Raw genomic sequence first — 18813 nt, 5'->3', positions numbered from 1 at the left:
TATGAAAATCATCTCCTAAGCTATGGAGAGGAGTCTGAAAACCATTATGCACAAAGGTGCCTAGATCTCCATTTTCACAGATTTGCCTTGAAGAGTTAAGGGAAGTGCTCAGGATCACAGAGCTAAGGAAATACTTGCCCTGAGATTCAAATCCAAATGTGCTTGAATCCAGTCAAGTCCTTTTCACTATCCTATACGCAGAACTATTGGAAGTTCTGGCAAATGCTCTTAACTAAGCAAGTAGAGCTAAATAGTCCCTCTTTATATGTGGGTAGAGACCTATCTTGTTTCCTCAGAATTTACTGGGTAACTAAAAGAAGATGCAAGCCCTTTGAACTCAAACACCATGTCTTTATCTTCTGGAAATCTTTACTCAATCGCTGGACTGGATTTGCTTTCCATAACAAGTAAAATCAAGCTGGTGGCTCACACCTGTAATCCTAGTACTCAGGAAGATAAGATCTGAGGATCAAGGTTCAAAGTCAGCCCAGGCACAAAAGTCCATAAGACTCATATCCAATTAACCACCAGAAAACTGGAAATGGCACTGTGGCTCAACATGAAAGAACACTGGCCTTGAGTTGAAGAGCTCAAGGACAGCACCCAAGCCCTACGTTCAAGCCCCACAGTGGACAAATAAAAGGGGATAAGGGGTGAGAACAAGGGGTAGGAGTGTGGCCTAGTGGTAGAGTGCTCACCTAACATGCATGAAGCCCTACTAGATTGGATTCCTTGGTACCACATACATAGAAAAAACTGGAGGTGGTGCTATGGCTCAGTGGCAGAGTGCTAGCCTTGAGCAAAAAGTGTCCAAGAACAGTGCCTAGGCCCAGAGTTCAAGCCAGGACTGGCAAAAAAAAAAAAAAAAAAAAACCATGAAATCAATTGCCCCTGTAAATTTGCTAACCTACTAGGCATCTGAAGAGCTTTCCCATGAAGCCTACTTGAAGAGCTATTAGGAATAAGGTAATAGGCATTCTGCACTGGGTATTAATGAAACCTGGATTCCTGTCTCCATGCTTGGTGACCTCTGGGCAAGTGAATACCTCTGTCTCTGAATTTTGATAGAATGATGACTTCTGCCTATTTCATTCATGAAGTGCTGGGAAGACCAAACAAGAAGATATGTTAATAGGCTTGGAATGAGCTAAAAACAAAGGCAGGGAAGGGATTTTGAAGAGAGTCAGTAGAGCAACCCTTTGGCAAGAGGGACATGTGTGGGTGACATGGGCCAGTAAAAGATGGCAGAGTGGACAACTGGCCATGATTTGCCAGCCGGAGACACAGGCTCTTTTTCTGAGAAACTTTACTTGAATAACACCAGGATCTAGTGCCCACTAGCATTCCCAATCAGAGCATGGAGATGGTGGGCGACAGGGGGGGAGCATTGGAAATCATGAAATGTACACAGAGGAAGAAGACAGTATTTCCTTGTCTTTTTTTTTCTTTTTATTCTGCCAGTGCTGGAGCTTGAACTCAGGGCCGGAGTGCTGTCCTTGAGCTTTCTCAAGGCTTAAGCTCTACGACTTGATCCATATCACCATTTCTGGCTTTTTTTTAATGTATGTGGTACTGAGGAATTGAACCTGGGTCTTCTCACGTGCTAGGCAGGCATTCTACCAATAGACCAAACTCGCGGCCCCAGTATCTCCTTTTCTGATTTTTTTGTTATTATTGTTGTTAGTTGCTTCGTGTCTGGTATGCATATGCACATGCATGTACGCACACACGTGCATGAGTATGTGTGTATGCACGTGTGTGTGTGTGTGTGTGTGTGTGTGTGTGTGCATGTGTGTACATGCCAGTACTGGGGCTTGAATTCAAGGCCTCAACTCTCAGTTGTTTTATTCACAGCCGGTGCTCTACCACTTGCACCACCATTCCTGTTTCAGTTTTTTTGCTGATTAATTGTCTCACAAAACTTGTCTACCAGGACTGACTTCAAATTGTGATCTTCAGTTCTCAGTTTCCTAAGCAGCTAAGATTACAAGTGTTAGCCACCAGCATAAAGTTAGAAGACATTATTTTTGAACAATAAATAAACGGCTTGTTGCATCATCAAAAACATGAAATGTAAGGAGTTACATGATTATATTGTATCTCAAGAACAACTAGAGAAGAAATCGAATTTAAGGTCTTACTGTATTTTTTTCCATTATATCACTGATGTTTTAAAAAAATCATTGCACTATGGAGTACATAATCACAATTCTGTGTTAAAAAAGAAGAGGCCAGGGGCAGGGAACATGGCCTAGTGGTAGAGTACATGCCTAGCATGCACAAAGCCCTAGGTTTGACTCCTCAGTACCAGATACATAGAAAAAGCTGTATGTTGAGTGAAGGAGGAGGAGGAGGAGGAAGAGGAGGAGGAGGAGGAGGCAGAGGAGGAGATGTCAGGTTTCACTGGGGGCTTTATCAGATTTTTCTGCAATGCCAGAAACTCATCAATGATGCCAGAAACTCATCAATGATGCCAGAAACAGGATTCAAAACCCAGGCACATCTGACTCTGAAAGTCTACAATCTTTCCTTTAGAAAACTGGGCTCTGTCACTGGGACAATGAAAAGTCAGTGTCAATCATCAGGACTCTGAAATCAGGGTGCCTTGACCTAGTACAGAAAAAGCTGCATAATAGAGCAGCGGGCACTGGCAGGCACTGTGAACCACTCAGGGCCCTTTTCCATTAGCAAGATTTATTAAAGCCAGTATAACCCTAAGAGATAAGCAGAGCAGATTTTTATGAGCTCCATTTATAGCTGTGAAGTCTTAGAAATACAAGCAATTTTCAAAGTAGCACAAGTGATTTGGAAATGGTGGGTTTCTAACCTGACTGTTATGCATATAAGTGAAAGGAAATGTAAGGGAGGGGTATGATTCATTGTCTTGGAACCTGAGGTTCAAGGGAGCCCCATATTAGCTTTTCTGGCATTCTCAGGAAGGGAGTGTTCCCACACATACAAACAGGTCCAACTAAAGCCCTGTTACCATGTCTTACAGTCCAATCAGGCCTCACAGGGCTCATCTGAAACTTGACATCAAGGCTCAAGTGGGCCTTTCAGCTGAACCCTGTATGAGGTTCCAAGACCACAGGCTAAGTGGAGTCTTGGTCATAGGCACTTAGCACTGAGGATCTTTTCTCTCCTAAGTGATTCTAGTAAGACAGACACTTGAGAAGCTTCATCTTAACAGCCTAACCAACCTAAGAGAGTAAGCTACTTCCCTCCATAGTCTTTGAAAAAATTCATTACATCAGTTTTGAATTTTCCAATGAAAATCAATCAACTATTTCTGAAGCCACCTTCCAATTGCTACATTCTCTGCCCTCATCTCCCAGGGATCTCACCCCCATGTCACTAGTCCTGCTGCTGGCTGATGGAAGTGCTCTCTAAAGCTGGCTTTGCATTCGGAGTCTTCCATAGAGAACTAGTATCCTTTCTGAACAAAAGGACCAAGCACAGTGCTTGGAACACAGCCCTGCCCAATAAATCATTGATGATGTTGATCTAGAAGCATTGTGCTCATAAACTGACATTGAACTGAAACCCCTTTGTACAAATACTTAAAGAAAAAAAAGCTGGGTGCGGTGGCTCACACCTTTAATCCTAGCTACTCAGGAGGCTGAGATCTCAGGATCAAGGTTCAAAGCCAGCCAGAGCACTAAAGTCCCTGAGACTCTTATCTCCAATTAACCACTACCTTTTAGCTGGGTGTTAGCACCCCAAGTCTATAATCGTAGCTACTCAGGAAACTGAGATCTGAAAATCACGTTGAAAGCCAGCTGGGTCAGCTAAATTTAAGAGATTCTTCTCTCCAATTAACCACCCCAAAACCACCAGTGGAGGTGTGGCTCAAGAGGTAAAGTACCAGCCTTATGCAAAAAAGCTACATGAGAGTACAAGGCCCAGAGTTAAAGCCCCAGAACCAGCATCCCAAAATAAATAAATAACTGCTCAACTGATGTGACTGTCTCACTATGCAACAACAACCACTAGGCTTTAGTGTAACACCAACTCCCATTATTACCTACAGATACCTCTTGACCTTGAACCAGCAGGAAGAAAAGCTCAAAGAAAGGAATTCTGTCCCAATCTACTCATCCTGACATGCTCAATGTCCAGTGAGGCACCTGGTACATAGTAGATGCTCAAAAATTAAAAAAGAGTGAATTACATCAGTCAAATATATTTAAAGCTTACAGAAATGAGCATGTCACCTCCCCTCTCTCTGTGTCCCTCTAAATCAGCAATCACAAGACTAAGAAAGAAAAACAAAATGGCAGTCACACATGAAAGCTTGAGGTTCCTTGCAAGCCAGTCTGCCGCACTTATTTTTCATTCAGGAATAGATTCCTTGGTTTGTCCATCCCCAGGTTTTTCTTACCTGCTTCTGGCTAATCTCTCTGGGGCTGTTAATCTTCCAGGTCTTCAGGAATTGGCACTGTTCTCCATAAGAGGGATGTTTGTTTTGCTGGGTCTGGAGGCCAAAGCTCTTTTTTCTCAGGATGATCAAAAAACATCTGCAAATATATACAAAAGAGGAGGTGAGCATAGTTTTCTGGTCAAACAGGTTAAACATTAACAAGATAAATGGACCCTTGTGTAGTTTGGGTTATGGCATAAACCAGGGATCCCTGAGGGCTCAGAAAAAAAAGTGAAAAGCTTAGGCAGTTGCAATGGTTTGGATGTGACAACAGTACAAAGAGTTTAGAAATAGACTGATGCTAACTAAGAATATAGATAAGAAGGGCTGGGAGCTTAGCCTAGTGGTAGAGTGTTTGCCTAGCATGCACAAAGACCCGGGTTCGATTCCTCAGTACCACATATATAGAAAAAAAGCCAGAAGTGGTACAGAGGCTCAAGTGGTAGAGCTCTAGCTTTGAGAAAATCTAAGGACAGTGCTCAGGCCCTGAGCTCAAGCCCAGGACTGGAAAAAAAAAAAAAGAATATAGATAAGAATATCCTAGAATGATAAAGTGGGCTCAGGTTGATAACTCTTTGCTTAAGGATAAATTTTTTAAAATGTTCATCCCCCCAAAAAAATAGTTCATTAATAAAATAAACTCCAGATAGATTTTTCTAATGATTTATTTTTCATATTTATATCATGTGAAAGTTCAACCACACAATTGAAAAATAAAGCTTACAAATCTGTAATATCCAAATTCAAAAATAAATACATTTTAAAAATACATATAAGCAAAAAGTACTAGAAAAAATATCCAAGATGGTGAAAAAATTAATATTTATATTTTTGTAGTTTCACATGTATTCCAAAATGTGCATGTATTACTTACTGAGATCAAAAGGCTGGGCCCAGTGGCTCACACCTGTAATCCTAGCTACTCAGGAGGCTGAGATCTGAGGATCAGCATTCAAAGCCAGCCAAGGCACAAAAGGACCTGAGACTCTTATCTCCAATAAACCTCTAGAAAACAGAAAGTGGGGCTTGGCTCAAGGGTAGGGTGGTAGCCTTGAGCTGAAGAGCTCAGGGATAACACCCAGGCCAAGTTCAAGCCCCATGACCGCCCCCCCCCCAAAAAAAAGAAAGAAAAGAAAAGGAAAAAAGAAAAAGGAAGAAGGAAAAGAAAAGAAAAGAAAAGCAAAAACGTTTGTAATACAATAAAAACCACCTCACAACGATTTGTAAAAATAAGGGCTGACCTCAGTGCTAGAGTACCTGGCATGTGAAAAGCCCTGTGACTAATCCTAGTACAACCAAAATATGGGTGGAGGGGGATGTAAAATTTTTAAATGCTTAAACTGTAACTGTGTTTGTCAACTCTATTTTTTTGCAATAGGAAAACAATGACAAAGGAGCTGGACTTGGTAGCTCAAGTCTATAATCCTAGCTACTTGAGAGCAGAGATTGGGGATTGTAATTTGAAGTCAGCCCAGGTCAAAGGCCTTGAAGCTCCTTCTCAACCAAGTGTTCAGCACGTCTGTCATCACAGCAATGGAAGGAAACACAAATAAGAAAATCAAAATCCTAGATAACCTGGGCCTAAAGCAAGACTCTGTCTTGAAAATAATTATTCCACTAAAGGGATAGCCAAGTATAAGCAGCTGCCTAAGCAAGTACAAAGCCCTGAGTTCAAACTTCAGTGAAGTTTAATGGCTTGAACTACAGATAAATTCTAACATCACATTGATGGCTTCTTTATTTAGGGAAAACTTTTATAACATGAGCCCTTTTTTTGTTTGTTTGATTATTGTTTTTTTTAATTGTAATTAGTAAAAGGGTTACATGATATTTGCCAGATAGAAGGTGCATTAATTCACATACATTGATACCCTTTCACATGTCTCGGTACCCATTACAACATGAGCCCTTTTTATACATCAATTCTTTTTTTCTTTTTTTTTTTTTTAAATCACACAGTATTTTTCATTGCACAAATAGCAAACATATGATATTAAGGTTAATATTGAGAGAAACCCAAAAGGGCCGATTAGAATATTATGCTGCAGATTTATAGAATTTGTATCAGTCATAGATCTTCAAAATGATGCTATGCCTTGCTAGACAGATTATATTAAAATTGAGATACATTTGAAAGTGAAGTGTAAGTTAAATCAGCCTTTCTAGAAAGTATTCAGGCTATAGAACTAAGAGCTCATAATTATCAACCAAGCCACTACACTTTTAGGAAATATGACTGAAAAATAATTAATGGAGAAAGAAGATTATGGGGGCTGGGAGTTTGGATTAGTGGTAGAGTACTTGCCTAGCATGCACAAAGACCCAGGTTCAATTCCTCAGTGCCACATACACAGAAAAAGTCAGAAGTGGTGCTGTGGCTCAAGTGGTAGAGCTCTAGCCTTAAGAAAGCCCAAGGACACTGCTCAGGCCCTGAGTTCAAGCCCCAAGACTGGAAAAAAAAAAGAAGGAAAGAAAGAAGATTATATATTTTGGTTTCCTCACACATAAAACAATTCCCTTCATTTCATAGTTGTTGTAAGGATTGAAAGAGGATTAATAAGGAAAGTATGTGAGTTCTATAAAGAAATATGCAAACAACAAAGGTTTTCATTTTAAATCTTTGTAATAGTGAAAATATGGAACTAAAGTTCCAGCAAAAACTATAGTATATTCAACTGAAGCAATATAAATTCTGTATAAATTTATATAACAATAGTGAAGAAAATACTTAAAATATATTAATAAAGCCAGACACTGGTGGCTCATGCCTATAATCCTAGGTACTCAAGAGGCTGAGATCTAAGGATCATGATTTGAAGCCAGCCCAGTCAGGTAAGTCCATGAGACTCTTATCTTCAATTAACCACCAAAAGCCAGAAGGGAGAATGCTAGCCTTGAGTGAAAAACCTAAAGGACAGTGCCCAGGCTCTGAGTTAAGTATCAATACTGGCACCCCCCCCCCCGCAAAAAAAAATATATATATATATAAAGAAATTTGAATGTCACAGATAATGTGACTATAAATTATACATGATCAAGTAGAAATACATATATCATCAAGATAGGAAAACTGCTGACCAGCAAACTGGTAAGATAAGAATCTCTCATCTTGGCTGGGTGGTGCATGCCTGTAATCTTAGCTATTCAGGAGGCTGAGATCTAAAAATCACAGTTCCAAGCCAGCTCAGGAACAAAAGCCCACGAGAGTCCTACCTCCAATTAACCAGCAAAAAGCTGAAACAGGAGGTGGGACTCAAATAGTAAAGCAGCATCATTGTGCCAAACAGCCAAGTGAGGGTCAGGAGTTTGGTTTAGTGATAGAGGGCTTGCCTAGCATGAACAAAGATCCAGATTTGATTCCTTGGTACCACATACATAGAAAAGGCCGAAGTGGTGCTGTGGCTCAAGTGGAAGAGCTCTAGCCTTGAGAAAGCCCAAGGGTACTGGTGGCTCAGGCCCTGAGTTTAAGGCCAAGGACTGCCTCCCCCCCCCCTCCAAAAACACAAAAAACAAAACCAACCAAGTGAAAACACTAAGCCCTAGGTTCAAGGCTCAGTACTTAAAGAAAAACCAGGCTCTGTTTATTCAATTTAGGGAAGAACTGGCATTGGGGCAGCCTCAAGGGAGAATCAGGAAATGTCTGTCATGACTATCCCTCTTTTCATGGCACAAGTTTCCTTTGTGGCTTCAGTGTTTATTATGTACGTATTGTTGCCTATCTCCTTCTACTGAAAAGAAGAATTCTAAAAGTCGGCCATCTTCAATGGTAGGGCAGTTACCTCCAGACACTAGGTGAATCTTGGGTACATTGTAGGCATTCCATGAGTATTTCTTGACTAAAGCAGTTCTATCACAGTTCTATATACAGTCTGTTGACTATGGTACAGTTCATGGGTCCTATGAGAGAACACTGAAGACAGTTATCTGACTTGACATGACACATCTTACCTAGGGATGTTGATTTACTGCCACCTCTTAACCCATGAGTTGATGGGCCATGAGATTTTTGAGTTTCACTCTCGGATATCAGGAGAGTTCTTGTACCCCAGTTCTTTCCTCTTTCATGTCGACTGTATCTGCTTAGAAAAATCTTACCCTCTAAGAAACAAAAAATCACTCCCTACTTTTGAGTTCCAAAAATGAACCAGCTGAAACAAATGAGCTGCAAGTGTTGGTCTGTATTTATTATTGGAGATGAGGGCCACTGCCGCTGGTGAACTCAGCCAGCTGCAGAAGTGATGACAGAACCCTCAACTCTGGTGACAAACCAGCAATCAGGATAAGAACAGCCATTTACTTCATGGTAGCTATGTGCCAAGGGGTAAAGAGAGTAGTAGAGGCTGTGAGATTGATCGGGATACATTTTATACATGTGGGGAAATGTCACAATGAGACCGACCTTGCATAACTCATGTAGGATAAGAACTTTTTTCAGAGGAGACAGACTGATCTGGAGATGAGTCATACTATGCGGCTTACCCGTCCTGTCCTTGGGTTATTCAACACCCTCTCCCCCCCACCCAGAACTCATCTAATGTACTTGTAAAATGGGAATAATAGATCCTATTCATAGGACTATTTACAAAATGAAGCAAGATAATGGGATAAAGGATTTCCACAGCACCTGTGCCAAGTTACACATAGCAGGTCACTGGCTTCTCCTCCTCGTCGTCCCCTTCTCTGGATACTGTAATTTACACCCTCCCCCAGTGTTACAAATAGGGAAACAGATTTTCCATAGCAACACAGGTCACCCCAAGAGCCCCGGGCTCTTGTAGCAATGAGGGTAAAGTTCCTTCTACACCAACTGCCCTTTCCTGCTGTGTGGCCATAACCACTCAGCCTCCATTGCCAGTTCAAGGGTCCCCTGACTTTCAAGCTTTCCTTGCTCACACTGGGATCAATGTCATCTTCCAGTGCCTGTTCTAGCTCTTGCTTTCCCAAGGGACAGTTATCTGACTGCAGATTTGTCTTGACTGTGCAACTGGCCAAGTTCTGAGTCACAGCTAGGAAACGCTCAATGATTTTTCTTAATGAAAGAACTAAGCAAGCTCTGACATCATCCTCCTCTCTCCTCACTTCGGTTGCTAATTCCCTTGCACCTATCCATTACAGTGGCTAGAATCCCCTTTATGGCACGACCAAGGGGATATTCCCTTGATCTTTTGGATACACTAAATGACAGGGAAATTATCGCCTTCTCAGATCATTCAGAGCAAGGCAAGCAGCTGTGTCTTTTTAGGAAGAATTTACATGGAAAGAAAATCAACTTTGCTAAAAAGTAAACCCAATAGGTTAAGCTCTGCTTAATTTTCATTTTTCATATTGAAAGCTAGTAAAGCACAGCACATGCCACGTGCTCAGTGTTAAGAACTCCATGTGGGTCTATTCATTTTGGCAGCCACCAACCCCGCACTTCTGTGCTCCACTCTTAGTACAATCATCTTCACCATCACCTAGATATCTTTGAATATTTTAGCTGTAAATATCTACTTGCTGTAATTTTCTCCCACTACTATTTTGTCATGGCCCTTAGTGACGCTCACCTTCACCTATAGAACATTCTTGCCCCCTTGGCCTCACTGCTTTTGATTGGCACTACCTTTACCCTCAGAGTTGTGGCTTTAGTCATTCATGTTCAGGGTCATAGCTCTAACTTCGTTATTTCCAAAAAAAAAAGAATCCTTTTCCATCACCTTGATTTCAGATATCCCTCTTCAGTTACCACTCTGGTCTTTGGAACTTATTGAGTAGGTTTTCAACTCCACCAGTTTTCCTTGGCTGTTCCTCACATCCCTTGTGTTTTCACTTCCCTTCATATCCAATTTTAATTCTGTGATTAATCATTAAAATGACTCACTTCCCCTTTTTCATTAAATCCAGTAGACTAAAACCTAGTCTTCACTAAGTTAACTGTGTTTTACTCCACATCTCAGCTATGTGATGAAAGCTGGGTGAAAACATGTCACACAAACACACAGGCACGCGCACACACACTCACACACACACAGTAGTTACTGATTGCATTTAATGCTGTCTATCAATAGTTGTAGTAGGTACTTAATGCTTTCTAGCAATCACATGCTATTCTTGCAATATATTCAGCCGCATCTTCAAGTTCTACTTGACTTTTCCCTCTTATTCTTACTCTTCTCTAATGAACACAGACCTTGTTCCAGTCTAGAACTTGCTTAAGTGCCATACTACAGCTCACATTACCTGCTTTGATGCCCAAGTTCCTTATTACCATCTGGGACCAATACTTACAATGACAAACCCTTACCCACTATATTCTGAACATTCTGCCTACTTAAAAAAAAAGTATTTTACAAAATAACCCCTTTTTCATTTGCGTCTCTTTCTCAAAGTGCCCTTCCATTTGCACACAACCATGCTTGTACTCTCCTATCTTAAGAAACTTAAAACACACACACACACTCTTTCTCTGATTTAGTTAACTTACACTTGACTCAGTCTTACTGCTGGATAGCATGTGATTTCTGATCTGCAGTAGGTTAGAACACACAGGATAAACCTTAGAACATTTTTGCACAAATGTTTGATCTACATATTATCCAGTCTTTACATACAATACTAACTTTTAGGATATACAGAAGAACTGGACACTAGTTACTCATGGCTGAAATACTAGCTGTGCTGAAAACTGAGATCTGAGGATTGCAGTCCAAAGACAGCCCAATTAGACAAATCCAATCCATGAGACTTTTATGTCCAATTAACCAGCAAAAAGCTAGAAGCAGGGGCTAGGAGTTTAGCCTAGTGATAGTATGCTTGCCCAGCATTCACTAAGACCCAAGTTCCATTCCTTGGACCCACACATAGAAAAAGCCAGAAGTGGTGCTGTGGCTCAAGTAGTAGGGCTCTAGCCTTAAGAAAACCCAAGGACAGTGATCAGACCCTGAGCTCAAGCGCAAGACTGGCAAAAAAAAAAAAAAAAAAAAAAAGCTAGAAGTAGAAGTGTGGCTCATATGATGTGGTAGAATGCCAACCTTAAGTGAAAAAGCCAAAGAAGAACTTGAGGGTCAAGCCCCAGTACCAGCAGGAAAAATACACACACACACACACACACACACACACACACACACACACAGAGAGAGAGAGAGAGAGAGAGAGAGAGAGAGAGAGAGAGAGAGAGAGAGAGAGAGAGAGAGAGAGAGAATAAGCAAGTTAAATGACACCATAGAAAAGTTATTAGACAAATTCACAAAGTAGGACTTTGGACAGCTGACTTAAGGTTCATCAATAAGTCAATGGACATAGAAATCATGATTACATTAATAATATGAAAGAGGCCTTGTTTGAATCTTAATTTGCACAAAACATCTTCAGAGACAAATGAGGTTGTTTGAACATGCGCTGGATATTACATGATACAATTTATCATTGCTAATTTCATTAGGCATAATAATAGTATTGTGGTTGATTACATAAAAATCAAAAAGGACTTTTGCATGTGGAGTATTAAGGATGAAAGTTAAGATGCTCCAGCCAAAAAATAGATAAAGCAAATAAAAAAAAACACCATGTCATTTTACATATACATTTAAATTAATCTTTATAGGGAACAAATAGTGATTTACAATCTTGGTCAATGATGTCATCTCAGTCTGGGGAGAATTTTAAAGAGCTCAATGGAAAAAGAGTTACAACAAATAATTATTTCTGTTTTCCTGAAGGAATTAACTAAAAAAATAGATTATTATTTCACATGAATTTATACACTTAGTCATCTGAGTATAAAATAAACTGCATTTCCCTGTCCTTTCTCCCTAAGTCCTTTGAAGACATTTCTCTTTCCAGCGCTGGTCTCATTCTTCTGTCCCTTGCAATAAAATTCTTTGAAAAATGATCCTCTGTCACTATTTCCAATTCCCATCCTCATGTATTACACTTCCATCAGGCTTCCCCCCCTTTCCCAAACCTGTTCTTGTCAGGGTCACCAAACACCTCCATGACTTCCAGGATGCTAATCAGGTGGTCAAAGCTCACTCCATCTTAGTGATCCATCAGCAGTTGTTTTTCCTCTCTGATTAACTAACTTCCCAAACCTATAATTCTCCTGCATTTCCTTCATGTGATGGTCACTTCAGTGGCCTCTGAGACTGGTTCCTCCTTATCTGCCTGGCGGCGGTAGTTCTGCATGGTGCTCTGTCTTTCCTCACCTCCCAATGTCTGTGTGAGTGGCATTTGTTCTGGTCCCTCTTTCCTCAGCCTGCTGTTTTTCAGTCAATACACATTCACTGAAATGCACTTAAGTAAATTAAAAGAGCTGGTCTGCCAGTAAGTTTTCATAGAAAGGAATACTTTGAAAATGTTTTCTTAAAAGAAGAAAGAAAGGGGTCGGGAGTTTGGCCTAGTGGTTAAAGTGCTTGCCTAGCATGCACGAAGGCCCGGGTTCAATTCCTTAGTACCACATACATAGGAAAAAGCTGGAAGTGGTGCTGAGGCTCAAGTGGTAGACCTCTAACCTTGAGAAAGTCCAAGGACAGAAAGTCAAGCCCAGGACTGGGAAAAAAAAAAAAAAAAAGACGAAGAAAGAAAGAATGGGTGGCAACAGAGGAATGGGAACAGACCATTATGTTTGCTTCACTATTTACTGTGTCCTCTGTTGTCTGCAGAGAAGAGGTAGTGCTGTAAACAACACTGACAGGCTCAGGGCACATTGAAGTTGTTAAAATCACTTGTTAAAGTGTAGGTTCCTAAGCCAGACATACACGTGGCTCATGACTGTAATCCTTGTTGCTCAGAAGGATGAGATCTGAGAACCATAGTTCAAAGCCAGACAAGGAAGGAAAGAAAGTGAGACTCCTATCTCCAGTTAACTCAAAAGCTGGACGTAGAGCTGTGGGTCAAGGTGGTAGAGCAAAAGCCTTTAACAAAACAGCTCAGTGTCAGTGTTCAGGCCCTCATCCAAGCACCAGGATCAGCAACCCGCACCAGAAACAGGTAGTTCAACCAAATTGAGAGCTATAGACATGTATTAGTCTGAGGAAGTTTTCTAGGGTCTGAGATAAGTACAGAAATTGAGCGTAAACAATGGAATTCTATGCTGCTGTCAGAAAGAATGACATCGCCCCATTTGTTAGGAAATGGAAAGACTTAGAAAAGATCGTATTAAGTGAAGTAAGCCAGACTCAAAGGAACTTAGGCTCAATGTTTCCCCCATTCGTCATAATCAGTAGAAACCTTGGGCTCTACTAGCAGAGATCTGCAATAGAGCAAAATCTTGATACATAAGGCCATATAGTATGAAGCTAATTGAAAGGACCTCCAGAGTATTGAAACAAAAGCCATATAATGAATGATTGTTGTCCTTAATGTACTATGTTGTCTCTCATCTCCTTTGCTGTCCCTTGGTTATCTCATATTGTTACAGTATCTCACTTTGTTACCTGGGATATATTTGTATTTGGTTATTTGAAATTGGATAGGGAACTGGGGAAAAACCAGATTGGGGGGGTGAGGGGGAGGGAAATGGGGACCAAGACATGTGAAAGGGTATCAATGTATGGGAATTAATGCACCATCTATCTGGCAAATATCATGTAACCTTTCTATTAATTACAATAAAAAATATATGAAAAAAAAGAAATTGAGTGTAAAGAGGTTGCATCATAATTAGGCCTAACAGTTCTAGGCCTAGCAAATAGAACAATATTTTTAAATGAATCTTGCATGTTGACTATCCTTTTTATCATCGTATTATTCTATAATCAATTGTATTTTACAAACTGACTGATATATTTAAAAATGTGTGAGGAGAACCAGTCCTTTTTACCAGCCCTGGATTTAGAAAAGGAACTTACTGCAACTAAGTACCTATCTGTGGCTGATGCTATTTAGGAGGCTGAGATCTGAGGATTGCCATTCAAAGCCAGTGTAGACAGGAAAGTCTGTGAGATTGTTGTCTCCAACTAACTATCAAAATAGCCAGATGTGGAGCTGTGGCTCAAGTAGTAGAGCACCTACCTTGAGTATAAAAGCTAAAAGACAGAGCCCAGGCCCTGAGTTCAAGACCCCTTACCCACCTACTCACTCCCTCAAAACACACACACACACACACACACACACACACACACACACACACACACATCTCATGGGATTTGTCATCTTACAAACCTAGATTCAAATTTTGACGTTCAACTTGTGGTTTACATGACGTTAGGACATCTTATCAACTTCTGTGATCTTGGTATCATTATCTGATAGGCATGGATAATAATCTTTATAAGTCTGCCCCTGTGGGATGTGCTCACTAGTTAATCTTTATTGCTTTGTTTGAACTAATAATTATTGAGAGTTTATCATGTGCTGAAGCTCCTGTAACACAAGGTCACCTAACTACTGTAGCAACAACTGTGCCTCAAATAACATGATCAGATCTCTACTTCTCAACATCCCGAAGGGAGACAGAGGCTGTCTGGTTCTAAAGTCTCAGATCCTAACCACTCAACCCCAGCATGGGTCAAGGCATTAGGACATTTCTGATAAGTCACTCTTTTGCCAAGATGAACAGCAAACATCAGAAACCTGATATGCAACAGAAAACAAATTGGTAGCTGGTACCTCTGAGAAGTGAGTTTAGGAAGCCATGAGAAATTTACAGTCTGAGATGATGCCTTTGAAAATGTCTACCTGAGAACAAGCCTGGATAAAGGGCCAAGTCAAGAGGGAAAAATAAAAGGGCTGATCTAACTCTTCCAGCCTGCAAAAGGATCACTTACCAGATCTTTTTGCATCCAGACACGCACTGACGGAGAAGACAGTGAGATCCTCAGAAACACCAGAGTACATTTCCACAGAAGTTTTCTAAGAGAGAAAGAACTTGGTATGGAGAAGAAGTAGATAGCTTCAGTTCTTCCCACTTAGATGGCTGTGGTCCTGGGCCAGAACCAGCCCCTCTAGTTAAAAGAGACAAAAAGAACTTGTCTAGCCATTTGCCTCCAACTTCAACATGGTGCCTGAAATAGTTGCCATTCAATTTGACAGGTGCTAGGCCAAAATGTAGGCTCTTCACACCCCATTAGTTCTCCTCCCCGTAGGATACAAGCACAGCAGCCCCAGCCCAGCAGGCGTCTATTTCTCATCTCCCCGAGGCTTACCACACTATCAACCAATCTCCACTCCACGCATCAAAGAAAAGCAGAGACGGAAGAAGCAAAAAGAGCCTAGAAAGAAGACTGAACGAGAGGCCCCACCCACACAACAGAGCCATTGCTTTCCTTCATTTGCCTAGCTCACTCAACACCACACCCCTATACTACAGAAAACTAGAGAGAAAAGTACCTCTACCTCAAGACCATTTCACTTCCTCCTGATGTCTACTGCCCCCCCTCACCCTCTCCCCCTCAGCACTTTAAAGCAAATGTCAGACCGAATGTCAATTCTCCCTCAACTGGGATTCCATGAGGAAATTAACCCCTAACAGATTCATTATATATAATGTCTTAAGTCACACCCTAGCATTTAGAACTATATAATCCATATAGGCCCTCAAACAATTTAAATAAGTGGAGCTTAATTATCTACATTACTCCCCCAACCCATATACATACACACATACGTGTATACACACACACATACACACACACACACAGAGGTTCTTCCAAAGAACCTATGAATCTGCCTTTACAGGGACTAAATACAATCACTCTACCAGTGTCTACTAAAATCCAAATCATATCGCCTAAAATCCAGTTCACTACAAAATTTTACCAGTTCTCTCAGATATGTTGTTTACATTAAAATGCTCAACTAAAGTCACCATATGTTTGGATAATATACTATTTTCAGTACTCTAGTAATATGCGGCAGTTCCCCCACTCTATCGTTTTTGCTCTTCTGATGAAAAAACTATTGTCCACGTTCCACATCTGGCTGATGCCTTCCTTGTGGCATTATTTAATGGACAACTCTGATCAGTGTCCCAGAATCTGAGCGTTCAGTTTCAAGGCTGGTTGAGAACAAGTTGCTTTCCACTTCAAAGCTTCTTCTAATTTTGTTGTTTTTATAATATCTCAAGAGATGGAAGACCTATAGTGTGATAGCATTATGGCTAAGGGAGACAGAGGTCTCAGTTCTTCTACTTTGCAATTCTCCCAAAGCCAGAAGAAAAAATACACCAGAGCCAGGTGCAGTGGCTCACACCTGTAATCCTAGTTACTCAGGAGGCTGAGTTCTGAGGATCGAGGTTCAAAGCCAACCTGGGCACTAAAGAGTCTGTGAGACTCTTATCTCCAAAAAACTGAAAGTGGTGAGGTGGTTCAAGGGATAGTGCAGTAGCCGTGAGCTGAAGAGCTCAGAGACAATGCCTAGGTCCAGGGTCAAGTCGGATGACTAACAACAACAACAACAACAACGACAACAAAAACAGTACTCTTTTTTTGCTAGTCCTGGGGCTTGAACTCAGGGCCTAACCACTGTCCTTGAACACTCTGCCACTTGAGCTACAGCACCACTTGTGGCTTTTTCTGTGTATGTGGCATTGAGGAATCGAACCTAGGGCTTTATGCATGCTAGGCAAGCACTCTACCACTGGGCTACGCTCCCAGTCCATCAGTACTCATAATAGGTTCATTCATCCAGCAAACGCTCATTATCTACTGTGAGACAGACTGGAAACACAACAGTATAGAAACTGCCAGAAATCCCTAACCCCAACATTTACCACATAGTAAGGCATAAATAGTCAAACAAAATACACCTTTACGTGATGTCTTGAAAAAAATTCCCTATGTAGACTTGTGCATGTGCTGCTTAGTGAGGCTTGAGTTTGGGGCCTAGATATGTCCCTTAGTCTTTGCCACTCAAAGTTAATATTCCACTTCCACAGCTTTTTAGTGGTTAGGCCACAGCTCCACTTGCAGCATTTTGATGGTTAATTGGAGATAAGAGACATATGGACTTTTGTGTGTGGGCTGGCTTAAAACCACAATCCTCAGACCTCAACCTCCTGAGTAGCTAGGATTACAAGCATGAGCCACTCATACCCAATCATTTTTCTATTTCCTGACAAGCATTTACCATTCACTAGTTGGCAATAACTGTTATTGCTATACATGACTTCCTAGACAGGGATTCTATTTTCTAGCAAATGCGCTCAGTAGATCTAAGTGGGATCACTTAAAAATGTGAGCAAAAATAATAGTTGTACTTGGAGTCCAAAGACATTAAGAAATGGATTTTTTTTAAACAGCAGTCAGCATTGTCCTAGTTGATTCATTATGATAACTAGCAATGCCTGAATACAGCTGCACTGGCCTATGAATATCCATAGAATTCTCAGCTACAGATCTTTCATCTCCCTTCATCTGGACATTTGGCACTTCACCAGCACACTGAAATAACAAAAGCTCCCCTGGGTTTACTCAAAGCCAATAGTTGCTTAATTCTTACCCACCAAGTATTCCCTGTATTTTATTTCCTCAAAATGATCCTGAGTTTTTGAAAGATGAGGTCACCTAACTTTAGTTTTTATATAATGCCACGTCAATAAAGACACTTTTGTCAGTCAGTGGTCTGATCAGAAAGAAACTGTTGGGGCTGGGAAGGTGGCTTAGTGTTAAGAGTGCTTGTCTACCATAAATGAAGCCCTGGATTCAATTTCTCAGCATCAGATAAACAATAACAAAAAGCTGGGAGTAGTGCTGTGGCTCAAGTGGTAGAGTGCCAGCCTTGAGCAAAAGAAGCTCAGGGACAGTGTCCAGGCCCTGAGTTCAACACAGGACTATCAAAAACAAAAAGGAAGGGGGGGAGGGAGGGGGGAGGGAGGGAAGAAGGAAGGAAGGAAAGAAGGAAGGAAGGAAGGAGAAAAAGAAAAGAGATTGTTATAATCAAGTTGATAATAGAAATTCAGCATGATACACAGAAATCTGGTTTCCTTGGCTGTGCAAATTTATCATGAAAAACAGGCTTTTTCTCATCAGGTATGTTGAAATACTGAAAGTATCTAGTGGTTCTCTAGAGATAGAGGGCAAGAAATTGTGGTTTTCACAATCTGATCTTAACTTCTGATCCCAGCAAGAGACAAAATTCTTGTCTACCTCCGAACAACCAGATTGTACTGGTATTCAGCAGGGAGCTTAGAAAAATGTACCCCCAGTTACCCTTAGGTAGACAGAGGTAAAGGGCTAGAAGCTTGAGAAGAATCTGGGTTTGAGTGCTGAGAAACAGGATAACAGCCATGTAAAACCAGGATTTTACTTATTGTCAATCCAGATATGAGCCTCCCTTCTCAGCTCAACACTCAGGCAGGTAAATGCAGAGTAGCAGCTCCATGGGAAAGGTGCTAGCCCCTGGAACACAGCTCAGCTGTTACTGCCAGGCAGGGCCAACAGACTGCCCCAAATTCTCATGCATTCGATTGCAAAGGA

General features: G+C 41.0%; 1 protein-coding gene across 6 annotated transcripts in view; it reads right to left on the bottom strand.

The window, feature by feature from the left end:
* The window catches only part of St6gal1 (ST6 beta-galactoside alpha-2,6-sialyltransferase 1), a 133180-nt gene that overhangs the window by 28617 nt on the left and 85750 nt on the right, over nucleotides 1-18813 (bottom strand). For 5 of the 6 annotated variants that reach the window (XM_090343588.1, XM_090343616.1, XM_090343580.1 and 2 more), the window contains one exon: nucleotides 4382-4517. The gene's annotated coding sequence lies outside the window, so the exon portion shown is untranslated. Of the gene's footprint in view, nucleotides 1-4381; nucleotides 4518-15165; nucleotides 15560-18813 lie in introns of those variants that run through there. The other variant, XM_090343598.1, reaches the window with a different exon arrangement.

Source organism: Megascapheus bottae, chromosome 1, assembly GCF_031878675.1.
Source record: "Megascapheus bottae isolate mThoBot1 chromosome 1, mThoBot2.hap1, whole genome shotgun sequence".
Lineage (NCBI taxonomy): Eukaryota > Metazoa > Chordata > Mammalia > Rodentia > Geomyidae > Megascapheus > Megascapheus bottae.
The sequence above is the reverse complement of the archived record's forward strand: the minus strand, read 5'-3'. Positions and strand labels throughout refer to the sequence as shown.